Source organism: Numida meleagris, chromosome 2 (genome assembly GCF_002078875.1).
Source record: "Numida meleagris isolate 19003 breed g44 Domestic line chromosome 2, NumMel1.0, whole genome shotgun sequence".
Taxonomy (NCBI): Eukaryota; Metazoa; Chordata; class Aves; order Galliformes; family Numididae; genus Numida; species Numida meleagris.
In genome coordinates this window covers 62,594,098-62,614,868 of record NC_034410.1, presented here as the reverse complement: position 1 = coordinate 62,614,868, position 20,771 = coordinate 62,594,098, and the positions used below count along the sequence as shown (strand labels likewise).

The 20,771-nt window shown below is 45.5% G+C and overlaps 1 protein-coding gene across 2 annotated transcripts in view; it reads left to right on the top strand.

Annotated features, from left to right (window-relative positions):
* The window catches only part of RREB1 (ras responsive element binding protein 1), a 96,312-nt gene continuing 78,869 nt past the window's right edge, over positions 3,329-20,771 (top strand). Inside the window, exon 1 of one of the 2 annotated variants that reach the window (XM_021387046.1) lies at positions 3,329-3,724. The gene's annotated coding sequence lies outside the window, so the exon portion shown is untranslated. The remainder of the gene's footprint in view (positions 3,725-20,771) is intronic. The other variant, XM_021387048.1, reaches the window with a different exon arrangement.

Sequence of the window (20,771 nt, the reverse complement as noted above, 5' to 3'; positions counted from 1 at the left end):
TCAACGTTCTTCACACTCATATTCAGGGCAACGTGAACTCTTCGTGCCTTGGATCAATCCCGTGCAAAGTATGATCTCTGCTATCACTGTCATATCTTTATGAAGGCCTGCTCCTGCCCAGCATCCACAAAACTTGCATTGACTTTCAGCAGTGCTCACAGGCAGCAGGAGATTGTGATTTCCTCCTCTCCCTGCCTGCATGAAGCAGTGATACAAAGCCATCCTGATTAGAAGAGCTGGTTAAGAAGCTATGTGGTTTAGCAATTTGCCTCCCCTTTCTTTCTCATGGGTGGCTTAGATGTTTTGTTATTGTTTCTAAGGGGTGCAGTACTGCTAATTTTGCTGCAAAGTGATTTGCTGTAGTGATGAAAAAATAGTTGATCAGTTTAGCAATGAAAATGGGAAAAACTGCAGTTAATTAAATGATTTGAAGTTGAGGTGTGAAAGTTTCGAAAAGAACATGTGACCTACCTCAGAACTTTGTTGGAGCATCTGATCACAGAATCACGGAGTTGTAGGGGTTGGAAGGGACCTTGGGGGATCATCAAGTCCAGCCCCCTGCTAAAGCAGATTCCCTACAGAAGGTTGCACAGGTAGGCATGCAGGTGGATCATGAGTGTCTCTAGAGAAGGAGATTCCACAGTCTCTCTGAGCAGCCTCTTCCAGTGCTCTGTTACTCTCAAAGTAAAGTTTTTCTTTATGTCCAAATGGAACGTCCTGTGTTCCAGTTTGTGCCCATTGCCCCTTGTCCTGTCACTGGGCAATGCTGAAGAGAGCCTGACCTCATCCTCTTGTCTCCTATCTCTTAGATATTTATAAGCATTGATATGATCACCCCCTCAGACTTCTCCAGGCTGAACAGCCCCAGGTCTCTCAGCCTTTCCTCATACAGGAGGTGCTCCAGGCCCCATCTTGGTGGCCCTCCACTGGACTATCTCTAGAAGATCCCTGTCTTTCTGGAACTGAGGAGCCCAGATCTGGACACAGTACTCCAAATGTGGCCTCAGCAAGACAGAGCAGAGGAAAAGAAAAGCTTCGCATGACCTGCTGGCAAATTCTAAAGTTATTTTTAATTGTGCAAATCAACATATCCTGTCCCTCCTAACTCCAGTCAAATAACGTTTTGCAAAAGAAAGAAGCAGCAGCGTTCACCTGCATGTGTCCTAGAAGATAAAATCATTGAGAGGTTGTACACTGGAAAAACACAGATTTCCTCAAATGACACATCAAACACAAAAGAAATCCAAACCGCCTGTGAATGATCTGACAGTAGTTTGAGAAACACCCTCTGCTGCATGCCCCTCAAATAAGAAACGTGTGCGCACAGTTAAAAATCTCATCTTTGTGGTGACACAGATGATTCAGTGCAGGAAACGAGAGGAATCTCATTCAGCAGCTAAGCATTTGTGGGGCGGGGGTGTGAGGTTCATGGTGTTCAGCACACCCGGCTAGAGAGCTTCGGGCTCCTTTCTCTCCTGAATTTTCTGCTGATTTAAATCAGGGCTGCTACCTGAAGTATCGGTGTGAGGTGCAAATCCTTTCTTCTTCGTTCTACTTGGATCAGGGGAGAGAGCAAAGAAAGACAAGAAAGGAATCTGTAGCTGTTTGTTTTTTTTTTTAAATATTAACAGCAGATATTAGCAGTGCCTTGTGATGGGAGGTGCAGGGTGGGCAGGCCAGCGGATGGAGATCACTGCTGCTGCTTGTGGCCTGTGTCCTTCCTCCGGTGGTGGCCAGACGTCCTGCACCAGCCCTGTGCTGAGGTTGGTGGAGGGATAGAGGAGCTGTGCGTGAGGGCTTGCAATTGCAGCCTCTTTCAAGATGCTCTTGTTCATCTAAATATAAAATAATGACTGTGGTTTTGGTCTTAAATATTTGTGGGATTTCAACAAACCACTACAAAGTAAACAGCAGCAAAAAGTGACACATTTAAGGCAGGATTTCTTCTTTATTTTTCTTTTGTAAGGTGATGTGGACACTTGTATCCTGTGACTCAGTGTTTGAATTGAAGACATTTTCTAAATTTGAGAAATTCTTTGTTCATCTCTTATGCATAAAATTTCCTTAAAGAGCTTTATTTTACAGTTTTTCATGAGGCTGGTATGTAATTTTCTTTTTAACCCTATTGATGTTCTTCCACAGCTTTCCAGGTGTTTTCTTCTCCCTCTCCGAATAAGACAAAAAATCTCCCTTCCTTTCTTAATAAGCAGGTCATGTGTGATATTACCAGTTTTTGTAAAAGTCTGTGAAGAGGAACTGAATCATATGTGCAAGGTGATCATCCCCCTGTACTCAGTACTGGTGAGGCCGCATTTCAAGTACTGTGTTTGGTTTTGGGCCTCTCACTACAAGAAAGACATGGAGGCCCTGGAGTGTGTCCAGAGAAGGGCAGTGAAGCTGTTGGAGGGTCTGGAGCACAAGTCTTATGGGGGTCAGCTGAGGGAGCTGGGATTGTTCAGTCTAGAGAAGAGAATGCTGACCTTATCGCTCTCTACAGCTCCCTGAAAGGAGATTGTAGCCAGGTGGAGGTCAGCCTCTTCTCCCAGGTCCCAGTGATAGGATGAGCGGTAATGGCCATAAGTTATGCCAGAGGAGGTTCAGGTTGGATATGCTGGATATCAGGAAAAAGAAAGAGTGGTGAGGCACTGGCACAGGCTGCCCAAGGAGGTGGTGGAGTCACTGTCGCTGGAGGTGTCCAAGAAACGTGTTGTGTGTCACTGAGAGACATGGTTAGTGGGCATGGTGGGGTTGGGTTAACAGTTGGACTAGATAGTCTAAGTGGACTTTTCCAACCTTAATGCTTCTATGATTCTGTGAATTTGAATTCTAAACTATATAGATTTAATACTAAGGGCAAGTTTAATGGGAACATGAGTGTAAACTTTTGCCTTGTCTGGAAACTTTCCAAGGAATAAAATAAGAAAGACGATTTTTAGATTGTTTTCATGCCTCTACAGAGGCATTTGCAGTTACGTAGCTGCTGTAAGTCCTCAGCTGATAATGAGCACTAATGAAGTGGCTTTTCATGCAGTTTTGTTGAGATTATTTATGCAAATGCAGGGCAGTGTTTATTGCAATGGCAATTATTTACAATTCTCAGTTGGTAAACCAAAGCATTACCATTGATCTCTGGTGCCTTGATACCCTGTAGAAAGCCTGCTCAGTTCTCCCTGCTGTAACTGGCTGGGTGTGCTCCTGGCTTTTGTTCCTTGTTTCCAACAGACTCACAGGTTTTGTCTGTTCATATCACAGAGCTGCAGGAAGGGCTTGCTCTTGATGAACAACTCATCCTGGTTTTTTTTTTTTTTTTTAAAGTTCTGTGGAAAAACACATGTATTGTCAGTGCCACAGTCCTGTTTCATGAAAGGATCTCAAAGAATGGTTAGGTACACTGTGGGCAGGAAGAGTTACACATGTCCCTTTCTAGATACCCTTGCAGAGTCTTCAGTGCATTCTCTTAAATCTTTGATGTACAAAGTCCTTTGAAAGTATCATGTAGGCACTCTGTCAACCCTTAACCAAACTTTCTGTCATCTGTCCTTTCACTGGGCCTTTCCAGGCCGGGGAAGACATCTCTTTACCCCATAACTAAATGTGTTCAAGTTCAACTTACTGCAAAATGTTTGTCTTCCAGTAAGATGTGAGAGACCTCTGTGCTGTGCAAATGCTTGCAGAAAACACGATGGATGCCTCGCCACAGCCTTGGAGCAGCCAAGAGTGATTGGTGAGACATTTCTCAACTCCGATCAATGTGCAGGCAGGCCTCAGCTCATTTTTTCTCTTAAAGAAACTCTCACTGGCCTTCCCACTGAACTTCAGTTACAGTCTGTGATTTTGGGTTGGTTTTTAATTGCCAATCTCAGTAGAACAGAGGAGGTTGTATGTATTTATTAATATGCTGTACTTTTCCATTTACGAAGACCTTTGTGTCCACTTATGTGGGTATCCCATGTATCTGAGGTCCAAGCAGGATTTGACCTCAGCACTGCAGTTTGGTGCAGGTCTGGTACTCGCTTCCTGGGTTGAGGGCAGACAGTATGGCACAGTCCCACTCTGCAGCAGGACCTGGACACCCATGGGCCCTGTCTGCACACAAGGGACATTCTGGGACTGCAAGAGTACATCTGCAGCCTGCATCTGGCAGCCTTCTGGCCAGGAGTGCTGTCAAGTGGGAACTGTAGGGCGCAAGACATGCTGTTCCTGTAGGAGCCTGGTCAGCGCTGTCAGTCTGGTGGGGTTTCTCCATCCTGTGGCTTGTCAGTAGACACCCAGGCGTGGGGTGTTGACCAGGTGAATCCTCCAGATGGGCCACATGGGGCCAGCATCCCCCTGATGAGGTGGCAGGGGGCCCGGCAAAGTTCCCCAGCCATAGAGCCTGGGTTGTTTCAGCCTTGCAACTCTGGTGGAGGGTCCTACATTCGAAGTGCTAGCAACTTCCTTGTTAGGATGCAGACTCTTTAAATTTTTATTAAAGGGATTGTCTGTTCTGACATTTAGCTAGCACCAGATGTTGGCTTTTCGTTACCAGTGTGGAGGTGGCATAGCTAATAAAGGCGAGGGTAAGAGACTTGCGTGAAGCTGTCAGATGCGGCTTTGTGTGCTGCAGCCTGCGTGATGTCTGTCGCGTCTTCATGGGCTGGTGTTTCTCTTCTTCCTTTTCTTCTGCACTCTTGACTGGCCAAGTGTTTTCCAAGTGCTTGTCTTTTTCAGGTGGCGGTGCTCATTTGTTACGTGCTAGCTAATGCAGTCAGGGTACAAAGATAGCTCAGTGGCAGTTTGTTTTATTCCTTGTACTTTGATATTTCTTCTGCACATAACTTTCCTGTAGATCATACTTCTCCCCCTCAACCTCTTTTCACCATCCCCTCCCTCAGAAAATGTCAGCAACCGATTGTTTCCTTTGCAGAGCTTAGAGCCCCTAGACAGAGGCTTTCCCAGCTTTATGAATGCACCGTTTGTTGCTGAGGGCACAACTGTTCGATATAACTGGCTGCATCCCACTCTGCTTTGGACCAGCATGCACTACAGCCAGTCTGTGCATAAACCAGATTTTTGTATTAAATGGCACCATTTTGTCCACAGCAGCAGTCTGTCTTTTGTGTGTGCGCGTGTGAGACTTGCAGCTTTCAAATGCAAAATGTATAAAGAACAGTAGTTTCGCAGAAATAAGTGTTAGTCAGTGAGCGTACATCGCCATTCGAAGACTTATTTTTCTTAGGGAGTCCCTGATGAGTGGTATTTCTTCCTTATTTTGTGTAGGCGGACCAAGGCAAAAACAAGTTTTTAAATGTTTTATGAAACGGATACAGAGTGTAACATCACAGATGTGTTGTGTTATCGGGGGCGCTCTCAGTTATAACTTCAGTGGAAATAAATGCATTTAGCACATTGAATGTGTATGTGCTTGTTTACACTTTATTTCATTGAACTGCTGTATTTCCCCTCCCACCCGTTTCTTATTTTGCTGGGGACTGTATAGGTATAGCGAATTGAAGATGCTGTGTGCTTCGCTTATGTCTAGGAAATGGCATCTGCTGTGAAACCTGGCGCTTCTCTTTGATGCTCTCCCTGATTACTCCCTGCCTAAGGTCAGTGTAGTTCGGTCATGGCGCAGGCCTGCAGCCCTCAGCTGTACTGTGCCTGGGGCAGCAGGAGGGGCTGCGTGGCACTGAGCTCCGTCACAGCCACGGGGGAGGCTGTGTGAGGCTCTGGTTGCAGCTGCTAAATCACAGCTTGGTCCCCACTCTCTGCTTGCTGCCTTTGTCTCCATGCCTGGCATTTCTCCTCAGAAGCACAGTGCCCTCTTCTCATCTCTCTGCTTACTTACCTGTTGGATGCCTCCAACAAATAAGAACGCTTCCAAAGCAGCCCCATCACCTCAGAGCTCACTGACTTGTACTATGTAGAAATCCTTTCTGTGCTCCTTCTTCACTGTATTTAGTAAGCAGGGGAAACTAGTAGCACCCACTTGTAAGAAGGTGGTGGTGCAGAAGATGAAGATTCCCCACCTCCCCCTCTTTTGGATACCCACGTTGAGCATTGGGCAGGCTTACCTAAAACATAATAATCCCCCCCACCAAAAAGAAATATGTACAGCTTTACAGCCCACCCTGACCGTGTTCCTCTACATACTCAGTGCTCACGTAACATTACCCATGGGATGTGGGTGGGAGGAGGAAACTTGTTCTCTTTCATGTGACTGCAGCACAGTTAAGAATTGCAGCAGGCTTCAGGCACTCGTGTGACCAAAATGATAGATCCGATGGGTTTCTAGTAACCAGTGGGGAACTTCTCAGGCACATCTCCATGTCTCAGCTTCCTGGTGGACTCCACGGAAGGATGCAAATCTGCTCTCTGTGTGATTGCTCATTTGTTAGGAGCTGGCAAGTGCATAGTGCGCAGAGACAAAGGCAGCCCTGGCCTGAAAAGCCCCCAAAGACAAGGTGTGTAGTAAATACATCTGTAAAGCAGTGTTTGAGTTACAGACTGCCTGCGGCTCACTCACTTGCACTCCATCTCTTCCCATTGCCCCTTACTGCCTTAAAAAGGGATGGCAAAATAGCTTGATAAAATGCAGCAAGTGCTAAACTGTTGATATGATTAAAAGAAGAAAAAAGAAGAGTCTTAGCTGAAGCATATGTCTGCAGCACTTTAATCTTTTATGGATTGCATACTTGCTGTGGGAGTGGAAGGGGATGTTGCAGGCTTACTTTCAGTGCATGCAGAAGTCTTTCCCACAGCACGAGAACTCCCTGGAAAACATGTGAAACAACTGACTGGAAACCAGGACGTTTCTTGTGCCCAGCACTCATTGCTCTGAGGGATTTGCTGTGCTCTGAAGGTCATTTAATCATCTCCCTTCTTTGTTGGTTTCTTTCAGTGCATTTCACACATGCTGCTGCTGCGATCGAGCTGTGCATGTGTTGCTTAGCTTTTAGGGGTCCGTGTTTCTGCCCTGTGTTTTTGCCCCTGTTTCTTTTGTTACTGTGCTCCTGTGATGATTAAGCATCTGTTGCTTAAAATGGCTACTGAGCAAGCCCACGTTCTTGCCATCAGTCAGAAACTGTTCAGCCCATGTCAAACCCCCCGCAGGGCTTTGAGTTGATGCCTGTGTTGCTTAGCAGGTAGATGGCTGATCTTTGGGCTGTCCATTAACCCTGTGGGTACTGCACACAATGAAGACATAAATCTGCTGCAGTGGTGAGAGCGTCTCCCGGTGCTGCCACCCCCGCACCAGCTCTGGTTAGATTTTCGGGGCATGCAGTCTTCTGAGCGTGTGGTTTGGGGTTTTCTCTGCTTTGCTTCCCCACCCCCTTATCGCTTTGCATAGTTTTTATTTTTGAGGCGCTAGAGGAGCAGCGGTGAAGGCGATGGGCTGGCACCGGTGGGCCGGCAGCGTTGCTGAGTTAGTCAGGTCGCTCCCGTTCCCTGTGATAAAGAAGCCGTGTGTCCAGGATCAGCCTGTGTTGGGCTCAGCATTTCGTTTTCTGGCATCCCCTTCCCGTGGGCCGGTGTTTGTACTGGAGCGTGACAGGGTGTGAAAGGTGTCAGAGCAGAGAAGGGGCTGCAGCTTGGCTCCAGCTGCCAACAGAAAAGCAAACCAACAAAACGAGAGTTAAACGGAACATACCATAGAACAGGTTAGGCAGGACTCAGAAGCCAGATACGAACCTTCTGCTGCGCTTTAAGGCATCTTTAGTCCACCCTCCTCCCTCTGCCCTTTCAGGATTTTTCTCCCCCCTGTTATGAAATAGGCCTGTGCGGGCTCGGATCGCCGGCAGGCGGGGAGCTGCGGCGCTCTCTTGCCTGCTGCCAGCTGTTTCTGAAGAAGGAGCGGGTGCACTTGTCTATGCCCATCATCCCCTCTGCACAGCACAGCATGCGCCTGGCTGCGCGTCATGCCCTCCGCCTGGCTGCCTTGTGGACGGCTGGGCCCTGAAGTACGGAGGGAGGCAGAGAGGAGATGGGGAGTGCAGGCGGGTGGAGCTGGCTGGGCTGATACTCCCCGCAGTTAATCATTACTCGCAGCATAACCTGTTCCTGTTTTCTAGAGGTTTCACTGGCACCCGTGGCCAGGAGCATGAGGGGTATGTGACGGACTGCTTTCCAAGCAGCAAGCTCGGTGTCCGATGCACGACATCAGTCCTTCTGTAACATGTTTATGCCTAATCGTTCAGTAAACATACCATATATAGTATGGATTGTGCTCGCTATAACACCCTGCTGCAAGGCGACTTCACTGGTACCACGCGAATTCCTTAGCTCCTGGTAACCAGCTGGCAAATAGGATGTCACCATACGTAATGTAAATATATCCCACCAGTGGCTTTTTTTTTTAATTGTCCTCCCCCTAGCACATAAAGCACGTGTTTTGGATCGCGATAGCCCGAAGTCTGGCACTTTGAGAAATGAGGGAGGTTACGCACAAGTTATCAAAGGATGGGCTGAGTCCCGTGAGTGTGTTGTTGTTGCAGAGTAAAGATGCTGCTCTTGCCATAAATGTCAGACAAGGCTCATATTTTTGGATCAGTGGTTCAGGGACTCTTTTTCAGGCTTCTTCCTTTTCTCCCTCTCTGTTTCAGATACCTGTTGCCTCCTAGGTGATGCTCTAGCTACAATCCATTGAGAGCTTACTCTTTTCATTCTAGCATCTTTCGTAGAATTTCTCCCCTTCCTCTTTCTCTGCGCCCTCCTTTTGCTTACCTGGTGCCAGCAGTGTACTCAGCACAGCAGAGAATGTGAGAAGCAGCACTCAGGCTGGATTCACAGCTTTCTTCATCAGCTGTTACATATGGATTGCCTTCAGCTTTTTTCTTTTCTTTAAACATTGTGAAAAGACTTCAGCATTGTTCTGACTCTTTCTGAAGTGGTTTCGGAAAAAGGAGATGAAGCCTGTCAACCTAGACTGGGGTAGGTTTTGTTTGCTTTTTTGTGCATTCTGCTTCTTGCCCTGTTTCCTGGACTGTGAGAATGCAGTGAGGTGGTAAGGACCCCAGGTAACCTTGCCTGGAGTTCTCTGTCCCTGCCTGGTGATGGCTCTTAGCGCCTGGCGCCTGCAGCTTAGTGCATGGTGATGCCTCTCCTACCTCTGAGATGGTTTCTCTGTCAGAGGGAGTGCCAGATAGCTGCGGATGGGTACAGGGAGGTTTTCCTCTGGCGGGCTGCTCCTTATTTAGCTCACAGAAGAGAAGAGTTTGTGGTGGGGGAAATGTTTAGGTGTTACGTAAATGGACAGGACATGCATTTCTCTGACTCGTCTCTCATTGGCCTCGTCAGAGTGAATTATGTCTGACTGCTTGGCAGTTAATTGGACCATCCTTCCCATTTCCTAAGCTGATAAGCCCCTCACTGTCTGCCTCAATCAGGCTTCTTTGTTTGAGAAGTTACTAATGCTGCAGAAGAAGAGAATAACAACTTTCCTATGTACTGTAACCAAGTGATGGGCTCTGAACGTTTAACTGCTGTCATAGTCTGTGAAGATCCTCTGTATTTCTTCAGCAACATCCTGTCATAAGAATTATTTGTACAGTAACTCCAGTGGGGCTTGGCAGGCAATGAAAAGTAGGTACAGCTGGTGTATTTACTACCAGTCTTGCCACTTTTTGAAAGAATTGTGTTCGTGTTTAAGGAATCCTGTGAGCAGCTTTGTTCTGGTGGATCCTGGTAGCTGTGCCTGTCGGGATTGAGTCTCAGAAATCGCTCCCTTTTATGACAGACCCTTCAGATGAGGACCGTCTTCCTGGTGTGTCTGGACGGTGCCTAGCTTAGAGTGGGTGTTGCCAGAAGGTGAGTAATAAATGGTGATTAATCGTCTCTGCTCTGTGGATGAGTTAGTATGAAAAAGCACTTGGCTGAAAGTTATGCTTCAGCAAGCTCATCAGACTTAACCATGCAGGAGACGGTAGCATACCATCCTAAAGGCCTGATTCTTGTGCCTCTGGTGGGTTTTGTGTTGACTTCCATGGATTTACTACATCTGACTGGAGGAGAAGCCTGTCTCCTTTTGTCTCCAGAGCTAAATGATATCCGTACTACAGGTTGCAAATGAGTAGAGTGATGTGGAATTGTACGTACTAAAAGTAAGCATCCTTCTGTCGGATTGTTTAGTAATGATTTTGATGCAAAGGTATGATTATCTACCTTGCAGGTATGCATCCTCATGCTTGTACCATTGAGTCTGTGGTACAAATGTACAAGATGCAACGATAACAGTTTGTGTGAAATTGTATCTTGAAGTTGAAAAGTCATTTGATTCTATGGGAACCCATTCATCCTTTACTGTCAAAACTGTAAATAAATAGAAAACCTAAAGCTGCAGTGATTTCTAAAATAGTTTCCATTCTGAGTTTTCATATTGATTTGAGCAATGCATTGCATCTGTTTGATCATAGTTACTTCTAAAGCCTTTTGAAAGCAGGATTAATCACAGAAAACTTCCTTCATCCCCCATCCTTCGACTATTTCTGGCAGCTTTCAGGGACCTGAGCACACAAAGGGTGTATTGGAGGATTTGCTCCTTGCACAGAAACTGGAAGAACTGGGGATTTTTGTTCTTTCTTTTCTTCCTTTGGAAAAAAAAACACCAAAGCTTTCCAAGGCATAGAGGATGTAAAAGTACGCAGAGAAAATAAATATTTGTGCATTGCATTGTGAACCTGCATTTGCAGGTACGCTTTGACCTCAGGAAGTGACCACCTGTTTGCTTTTTGTTGTAACTCTGAGTTTGCACTGTTAAGCCCCAGAATGGTAGTGGTATAGCTGGTGAAAGAGGAGAAGACACATACGCCGTCCGTGGGGATTCAAGCTGCCGCCAACGATGCTCAGCAACAATTCGTTCATTGTGTCAAAGAGATGCAGGGACCACAGTGGGCTGAACATGGGGCCTGATCAGCAGGACAAGATCTCGTGGAGAGACTGAGGGAGGTTGGAGTTTAAAAGCCATATATGTCCCACCAGTGGTGGCTGGATCTCCATTCTCTCCTGCCAAGGACTTGTCATCAGACCCTGGACAACTGACTGGCTCCTCTTGCAGTGACATCTTTTATTGGCATTTCTGTTGCCTGACATTCAAGAAGATGGGCAGAAAATTTGCATTTGGATTTTAAAGTTTTTGGAAGAATGTTTATGCTTTGTATCTTGGCTGAACCTTAATGTTGTAGCTAACCGCCATTGATTGATTCACCAAAGGCCTTGGCATCTACCACGGGGTCCATGAGCTGTAACCTTTCAGAGTGGAGGTGATGAGGAAAGAGAGGGAAGAGGTATCCATGTCCTGAAAGAGTTGAAAAGGAAAAGCTGGATAACAGATGGCTTCTCACTCAAAAGTCCTTGGAAAGAAAGATGCTATGTACGTAGTAGTTAATGCAAATTGCCCTCTGTGTGCACGGAAATGCAGACTGGCTCAGTGGCTTGTCAGAGTCAGGATGCTGAAGTGCCATCATTGCAACAGTGAATTGAGAGAATTTGGGAGGCAGTCTAACTTCCTTAAACAGGAACATCAAGGATGGAGAAGTTTAAAAAGCGTTTAGCCTCAAAATTAGGGCAACTTGAAATGAATTAACTGGTGGGCCTGTAGTGATCTGTGTTCGTGAATGTATAGGACCTTAAGCACAGAAAGTATTGGGATGAGTCTGGAAAGGGTCCGTGTGTAAGGAATGTAGTTCTTCTGGCTGCTGAGATAGCTTTTTGTGTAGACAGCGTGGAAAATGATTACAAAAACAAGTACTGCAAGGCACTTAATGAGATGGGAAACTGGAAGTGCTAAAGCTGTGGCTCTTGGAATGGAGTGATTGTGAGAGAAGTGCAGCTTTTTTCTGCTTTGTTTCCCAAGCAAACATTTTTTGACTTGTGAACAACCAGGAATTGAGTTTATCCAATGGGCTTAAAGTCAGCAAATCCAAAAATGCGCTGAATATCTCTCTTGACTTCTGGGATGAGGGGCTAGGACAGCTACTGGACTTGAGGAAAAAAGATACCTAATATTTGCTAGCAGTTCCACCATTGTGGTTCAAGACTTCGTTTCACCTTTTGAGAGGATGTTTAGCTGTTGGCTTTCACTGGTTTGAGATGGGGGTGACTGGAACTGACCAGACCAGTTTGTAGGGAGCTTAGTCAGCTTCCCTATTTCAAGGTATACATAGAGAGCCAGCTGGGACAGTAATGTTGGTAAGTTCCTCTGCAAGCAAGACGCTGGGCTGCCACGGGTATTTTCAGTCAGAGATCACTGGGCACCTTTATTCTAAGCCCTGTTTTCACTTGCATGCAGCTCTACTAAGCTTCAACCAGTTGTGCTGGAACACCACATTTCAGGTGTTTAGCTTCAGGCCACGTTTGTTTTGGTTGAGAGAAAAATAAGTAATAAAACTAATAATAAAAAAAAAAATGTCAGCCATTTCTAAATACGCAACTAAGGGAAAATAACTTCAGGTTTTGAATTCTTTTTTATGTCCTCTCTTTTCTTATTAGAAGAAAAAACAAACTTCCACTACCCTAAAAAAAAAGGTGGGGGTGGGAGGTGATTCTGACCATTTTTTCTAGTCCTCAGAGTTCTACTGCAGGAGTACTGAGATTTGGGAAGGGAGTGGGAGACGGCAGGTACAGCTGTTGATGGGAATAAGCTGGCGGGGGTGACAGCAGCAGTGCTTACTCTGGCATGTTCTGTTCTTGATGTCTGTTGCAACGTGTGTGGGGAAAAAGCCTGCACATGATCCCATGAAAGCCAAGCATCCTTTTGTCCCTCTGACTCCAAAGTGGAGTAAGCTAGATTAGCTCTGTGAACACTCTAGTTGGCAATGTAGTCCCACATCTTGATGTAGCAATTTAGCAGCCTTGTGTACCTGTGTATCTGCATGCTGTTCCACTAGCAAACAGTGTGGTGAATGCCCAAATATTTCTCCAGTGCTGTGACACGGAGGTATGGAATTTATGTTTGAGGGGTTTGCTGGTGTCAGACAAAAAAGCTGTTCTGTTGGATGCATTTAACTTTGCAGGTGCTTCTGTTCCACATGGAGTAAGGGTAGATTGAAAGCTACCTGGCAAGATTTGCATACCTTGCCAAACACAGGTAGTCTCTTATATTAAAACAAAGGCCCAGGAGTTCATAAATACCTGGGCATGTAGCGCATGGTCCCTATAGCCCTCCCTTGCAGACCACAGCTTGCTCAAGGACCTTTTGGCAGTGCCTGTTTGAAGCTTCAGTGGAAGTTAATGTATCTCCTTAGTAGAAGGGGCCTATATGTACCAATTCAAGACTCTGAGGCTTTGGTTTGTATTGAGCCCTTCAATGTGATTTGCAGTGGTCTGTCTGCATCTTAGTGAGCTCACAGTGCAATAGAGAACAGAGGAAGGCTGCAGCAGTGCTCACCTTCACTTCCATTCAGGGGAAACTGCAGCAGCAGAAAGGAGCATGCCACAGCTGGAGCTCCAGAGTGGGTCTTGCTGGGCTGTGAGCGCAGAGAATGAGATACCACTGGTGCTGGAACTATAAAGATGTGCGTATGAAGACGGAATGAGAAGTTACTGCAAAGCTACGTTTGCAGGTACCATAGCAAGGAAATTTTTTGAAACAAGGTCTGAAAGGTTTTGCAGCAGAGAGTATTTCAGGACACACCCTGACCTGTTTCATTTTCGTTGCTGAAGTCTTACAGTAGCCCCAGGTTTCCATCGTTAAGGCTAGCAATTAATGAAACATTTCAGGATAATTTTTCTGTTGTTTTGATTATGTGCAGTATGTATGTGTAGTGTGTGTTTTTAATATACGCTTTAAAAAATAACTCATTTCTTTTGCTTGGTTATGGAAGTAGAGACTGTGGAAAGAGTGTTTTGTAAGTTCTTTGACAAGACATTTGGCTGAGGATATTCATTCATGTTAAGCACCAAGGAGCAATACTGAATAGCTTTGCTTTCTGCTGTTTCGAGGAACTCATCAAAATGAAAGAAAAATCACTTTTATTGTTTGCTTTCTAAGGGAGAAAAAATGGAGTTTGAAAAGGGGTTAAATAGAGATTTGTCTTCCTTTTCTCAGAAGCTCCCCTTCCCTCCAAAACCCAGTGCTCCTTCCTTCTAGTGCTGCCCACAGTATTGCCGTGCTGCCAGTTTTAGGGGTGAGTTTACACGATCATTTTGAAAAGTGCTGTAGTCTCAATCTCTGGTAATCCACCAGGTGGAAGCAGATGTGTAGGATGTTTGTATTTGTAAATCTGAGGTTGTGTGGAGTGGGTTTCTGAGAGGGCGGCGTCCGTGGAAAGGGAAAGAGAGAACCTTCCTTGGCCTAATGCTGTCAGTAAAGCAAAAGTTTGCAGTTAACCACCGGCTTGATTCGTTGGTGGTTTTTGTTGGTGCGGTAGGCTGGGTGACATTGTATTAGCCAATTCTGATGGATGGTTAGAGATCAGTTGCCTGGTTGTTCTGAATGACGGTAAGGAGCAGGCCGTCAGGAGGGGGAATCGGATAGGAAGTGGTTTCTTAGAGCTGGTGTTCTGCTGGTGCTAACAGAAGTTCTGGTCTGCTAGCCACCAGCGTGCTTCTCTGACCTGCTCGAGCACAGCTGTGGCTCATGCTGCACTGGTCCCTTCCTGCTACCTTCCTGATAACCACCTTGCATCCGGGTGCATTGCCGCTCATGCGAAAAATGGCAACTTTGAAGTCTGGGCGGGGGGCATCCCTTTGTATTCAGCCCTCACAAGGATTCTGCTGCGGAAGCATCTTTATCAAGAAAGGTGCTAATGTGTTCCTTCCTTTGTTTCGGCAAAGGGATGGGTGGGGGTGGGTAGGGGGAGTCCACGCTCCAGCAGGAAGCTGTAGGTAGCTCCGAATAATCTCCTGAAAGCATCCCTTGGCCTGCAGTCGTTTGGAAAGAGTCTGTGCTATCTTGCTTTGCACTGCCTGTATTGTTTTGTGTAACATAAAACGTTTGTGTGCATACTGCTGCAAGTTCTTGGTCTTTTCTAGTACCATTCTTGTTGTTGTTTTTCTGCTGATGTGTTGTACTAAAATTAATATCACTGTCTGACAGATTGTGCTCCCAATAACTTAAGCTTCACACACAGGGCAAAGCCTGGACAGTAAGTTGTGTTGAATCGTTGGCTTAAATCATTTCTTCACTGACGTATTCTTTGAGCTTGGCTTAATTCTGAACGGGGTACAGTAACAAATTGCCTAAAAGTTAAGCCTTCCCTTCCAGCTGTACAGGTGAAAATATTTGCATTTTCAGCCCAGAGTTGCAAAACCCAGCCCTGTGCATGTACTTCGTGCATGTTAGGACAAAAATAAAATGGAGAAAGAAAGAACTGAAGGAAACCGTTTGCATCAGTTAAGGCCCAGTGGGATCTGAGGGTCAGTATCACTGCGAATTGAACAATTCACCAGAGAATTTGATAATACAAAGAAATTATGGTATTACAGTAAGATTTTCTTACTATTATTCTTATTAGTAGCAGAAACTTTAAAAATGAAAGGAGAGCGAGAGAAAGTATGGGAGCAGAAGTGGCCAGCAGGGGAAATCACAGAATCACAGAATCATAGGGGTTGGAAGGGACCTCTGGAGATCATGTAGTCCAACCCCTCTGCTACATGACCAAGTCGTGCTTGGAAATGCAGAGCATGATGGTTCAGGAGTGCTGCTTCAGTGTGTTTGTCTTTAAAACTTCTTTCTCTCTTGGGGAGGAGAGACAGATCACAGCCGTGTGAAATCTGATTTCTTAATGCTGTTTTGAATAAAGAAAAATAATTCTGGTCCCTCCTCTTGTCTGGATGACTGAAAACTTAAACGGGGAATGCTGGGCCTGCAGAAAAGTGACAGTAGTCTTGAATCTGTAAGTGACATTCAGCCTTCGTTGTTATTTTTAATGAATTAAAGCAGTGCAGAAGTCTGCAACAGACCAACATTTGGTCCTGCTGTACCTTGGTGAAGTAATTATAATGCAGAAACAGCTGATAGTCACGTCTCTAGCTCTGCACAGCGTTATGACTTGCTACCTACATTCCATGTTTAGCTTTGAGCGATCAGATGGTGCAAGCAATGTGAGCTAGCAGCGTCTGAGGACACGCAGCCAGGCAGCATGTCCTTGCTCCGTGCAGCTTTGGTTTCTTTTCTCCACTTCTGTCCCATTCCATCCCCTTAAGGTGATGGAGGCAGTTAGCTGCCAGTGCGGGAGCATGTGTGCCATTCCCACTGTGCTGCAGGTTAAGTCCAAGGCTCCAAGGTTTGTAAATATTTTTTCTAAAGTACCTGGGAACTCCAGGTGAGCAATTTGCCCTGCTTACCGTTCTGTAGCTCTGGTTGAGACGTGTAGTGGCACATGGTGGCAAGACTGTTCCAGCATTGTTACTGATGTAGCTTAACGAAGCGTGAGTTGTTTTTTGGGGGGATAGCTTCATCTTTGTGCATGGGGACAGGGCCATTTACAGCTGCTTGTGAACAAACAAAAATGTGGAAAATGCAGTTTAAATCAGCCCTGAGAACTCTGAGGGAGGCTGAGGGTGGAGATTTTCTGGACTTTTGTTTGTTTTGTGCTTAGTGCTGCACAAAAGGTACACCCAGTCCTTGATCTGGGAGAGATTGGATAGACAAGCAGTAAAATGACTGACAGACCGCCGGGGACTGCTCTTGCTCTCTTGCTCCCCTCTTCCAGGGATGCCATGGAAGAGATGCAGTGCAGACATTTTAATTGTGCTAGTTTGTTTTATGGTGAACTTATTTTCACAAGGTAAATTGGAGAGCTGAGGCTTAGGTAGAATTTTAATGGTAAGGAATGTTCTTTATGACAGAGGGACTGCAAACAAGCTCTGAGCTGGAGGGAGGGGAGAGAGGGGAAGTGGGAGGAGGGACTCTGCAGATGGAACTGGCTGAGAGTTTGTTCCACGACATCTTTTCATCTTTCCATGGTACTGCAGCACCACAGGAATAGAGTTACAGACAACATTCTTGCTCAGGTCTCTCATCCCGCACTCAAATAGAGGGTGTAATTTGACGATGCTTCAGCTACCCTGTTTGAAGACTGTTAGTGAAATATATTTGCGTGCACGTATAGAGAAAAACAAAAAAACAAACACACTACAAATCCTAAACTGGCATGGCCGATTCCATGATCCCAGATCACTGCTAGGCACGAGGGAGAAGGGTGCAGCGGGAGCTGAGGGGTTAAGTGAGGACTGGCAGTCTGTCCTTCTGAATGACAGCCATGGCTTACATCAGGTTAAATCAGTCTGTGCTCTGCAGACTGAGGCAGAGCAGAATGGATTAAAAACGGGTTTCCACATCTAGCCTTGAGATTCCTTGCAGCCGTAGTTCTAAATCAGCTTGTGGGGGGACACATATCACTGCACCTCAGCAGCGAGACGAGGTATGAGAGGCATCTTCTTCCAGGACACTTCTGGCAGTCAGCACTGGCTAAAGTGTTCCTTACTAGCACCTCAAGTTCCACGAGTTGATTTTAGGCTGGGTTTGCCTGCCGTCTTTTTCTCCTGATAGGGCTGGGGAGCAGCAAGGCCTGCTGGGCCGCACAGGAGCCACCTCATGCTCTGCTGGGCCAGCTAGCACAGGGCTTCTTGTTCAGCCAAGGTTATCTCGCTGCTGACCTTGTAACAGAGCTCAGCCTCTCTGTGGTATGGTAATTGTGAACATGAGGGGCTTTGAAAGAGTCTGCACAGGCTGATTGTCCTTTCTTGCTTTTGTAAAAGCTGTAGTTTATTTGCATCCTCACTCTGAAATAGGAAAGAAAGTGACACAGTGTTAAGTTCACAAATTCTGAGGAGGTCCCATCTGAAGATTCTTACTTTCTAAAATCCACTGTGGAGACTTCCTAAACTCGACATGACAGGAGGCTGCCATGCCACAGCTCGCCTTAGAAGTCTGCTTTTGGTCCTGTACCTTGTCGGCTGTTTGCTTACAGAGCTCTGATAGCTTGCCGTAAGTGATACATGGCATTTGATTTCTTCTAGCTGCCGACTTTCGTACTGGAATGTCTTTGCCTTGGTTGTAATTGGTTCAGTTTACTGAACTAAATATGTTTGCATGCTTTTGGGATGAAGAGGGACTTCTGTTTGCCGTGTAGCAGAATGAGGCATGGGGATTAACGGGGGGAGAGGGAGGAGTTGTGTGGGTTTTCTTTTTTTCCTGGAGGCATCAGGCTCCTCCTGTCGCGAGGGAGAGCATAGTACATCGAACCTAAAGACCTTTAAAGTACATGCTGAAATGGATGCTGGGAAGATACAGTACAGTGCTTGGGCACAACTCCAAGGCTCTCAAGGCAAGTAATATTTAAACAAGCTGAACAGCCCCTTTAGGCAAGCAGCAGGAAATCCAGCTCTGAGCTTTGTGTTGTTGCATGGTCAGCAGAAGATAAAAGCTCAGGCTATGCAGCTGGGGTTCCCTCCTATCACTGGATGGCAAACTGTTAAGAAAAGATAAAAGGGCAGAAACGAACAGGGGGTCATCTTATTGAAAAGCATTCCTTCATATTTTAAGCTGTCATAGTACTTTGAAATTTATTGTGCCTGACGCAGTTCAGAACTTACGCTGTCACTGGCAGTGGTGGTATGTGTTGGAGCTTCTACATCAGCTGGCAGGTGAAAGGTGAATTCAGCCATCAGCTTCACCAGAGATAAATGTTTAACGTGGGCAGGATGGTGATACACATAGGTGCCTTGCTGCAAGCGGGAGCCTCCCAGAGCCCTTCTAGGTCCCTCTTTTGGCAGCTTATCCTCAATTGGGCACTATTTTAACAATGAGGAAAACAAATTTAACTGAATGAGATTACTATTTCAAGTCTTCTAATCATTGTTTACTGTATTCCTCCCCTCCATCCCTCCTCCTTTTTTCCTGCATCACAGCACTGGTGTCTTGGGAAAGAAAATGCTTCAGAGCATTTGTTACCAATTTAGCAGCAAGTACGTGCTCAAATTTGGGATTTCTGAGATCTGTGTGTGCCATATGTAGGCAAAGTGTAATCTTTGCTAGTTCCAGTAGAAAGGAGCAAACACAAATTTGCTGTTCTTCAGATAGTGTTTCTTTAATCTAGTGAGACTTACATTTGTGCAGCCTTTTTGTTTTGGTAGGACAGTTAACTGTCCTCCCTGGGGTTCCTAATTGCTTATCATGGAGTAATCAGTCTCCTGGGTGTATGAAAGGCTGAAACACTGCCAAGATGGAGCCCCTGACTTCCCCAGAGGTCTGATAACCCTCCCAACTACTGAATCCTTGTGGGAGCTTGCTTGCTTTAACGACCTTGCTATTTCAGAAATTATCCCTGTTTTAGCAGGTTTAGGAAGTTTTATAGGGGTGTATTTACTAAGGAACCTCTGAACTTGTCAACTATATTTTTTAATGTCAAATCTGTATTGAATAATGTTTTGAGTTCATTGTGAAATATGCTGAACTTGTTGCTGCTCCTTCTGTTTTAAAAAGTGTCTACCTCCATAGTCTCCATGTCGTGCAAGACCCTAACAGATGAGGGAAGGCCCTCTTTCTGTCTTCAGCTGTCAGTAAGTCAGGCTGGCGAAATCTTCCAGCTTCAGAAACCCTCTTTGAAGTTCAGATGAACGAACAAGTGAAACAAATCTGGTGACTGTCTTCTAGTTTTTGGTAGAATTATACTTCCACATTACCATGTGTGAAATGAGTGGGTAGGCTGAGAAACGTTTTTTACCTTACAGTGAAGAATTATTTATTTAGCTGGTGGTTTTGTTTGGTTTCTCCTTTAGTTTCTTGTTTAAACTCATTAAAATACACACTTATCTTCTCCACAGGTGAGACTGCTACTAATTCCTTGAATTCTTCCACTGTACCTCTTTATATATAACAGTTGAACTCCAGAATGCTTATGAAACTTAGTGCAAAGCAATAATGTCTGAACTGGAGAAGTAAAATAGCTCCTGCTATTTAGTATCTGGGTGAAAGTATGCATTGAGATTTTCTGTCACTGAGATGTTCTTTGTCCATTACTTTTGCTCGGAATTAACATCTATTAAGTATGAAGCAGTGCCTCCTGTTTTATGATGTAGGCCCACAACGTCAGAGGCGGATGTTGGTGGTATGGCAGTAGGGGCTGAACCTTCCCACCAATATTCCATTACATTTTGCTGCCCTGTGACAGCTGGCAGCAGAGGGGCAGTCTGACAAAATGGCGTCTGACATGGAAGTATGTAAGAAGCAAAGGTGCGTCACTGAATTCCTCCATGTGGAAAAAATGGCACCCACTGACAATCATTGATGCTTGCTGAATGTTGATGGAGACCAGCCAGTGGATGTGAGCGCAGTGAGGCAGTGGACGGTGTGTTTCAGCAGTGGCAACAGTGACAGTCAGCCCCGCTGGTGCAGATGTTTACAAGTGTGGTGTACAGGCTCTTGTTCATCGCTGGCAAAAATGTAGAGCTAATGTCACAGTGGTGACTGTGTTGAAACATAGTGTTTTGTAGCTGAGAATCTGCTCTATCAAGCAGTGTTATTGTGCTCTGTCTATTGGTTGTAATTTACGTGGAAAGAAATAGGTGGCATTACTTTTGGTGCAACATATTGCCACAGTATGGGCTGGCTTAAAACTGTAAAGCAAGGTGATTTCATTCTTAGAATTAAAAGAAAGTGGGTGTGTATGTATGTATGACTGAGATGTTCACATGGGAACATCCCTCATGAAAATAAGTATGAATTTCAGTATCACAGGTCCTATTGTGATCCTTTAATGTTGCTTTGCTGTGTGTGCATATCTGAAGTAGATTAGTCAAGGTTCCTCTTAGCAAACTCTTGTTATCCTGCTGTAGAAATTGAGATGGCT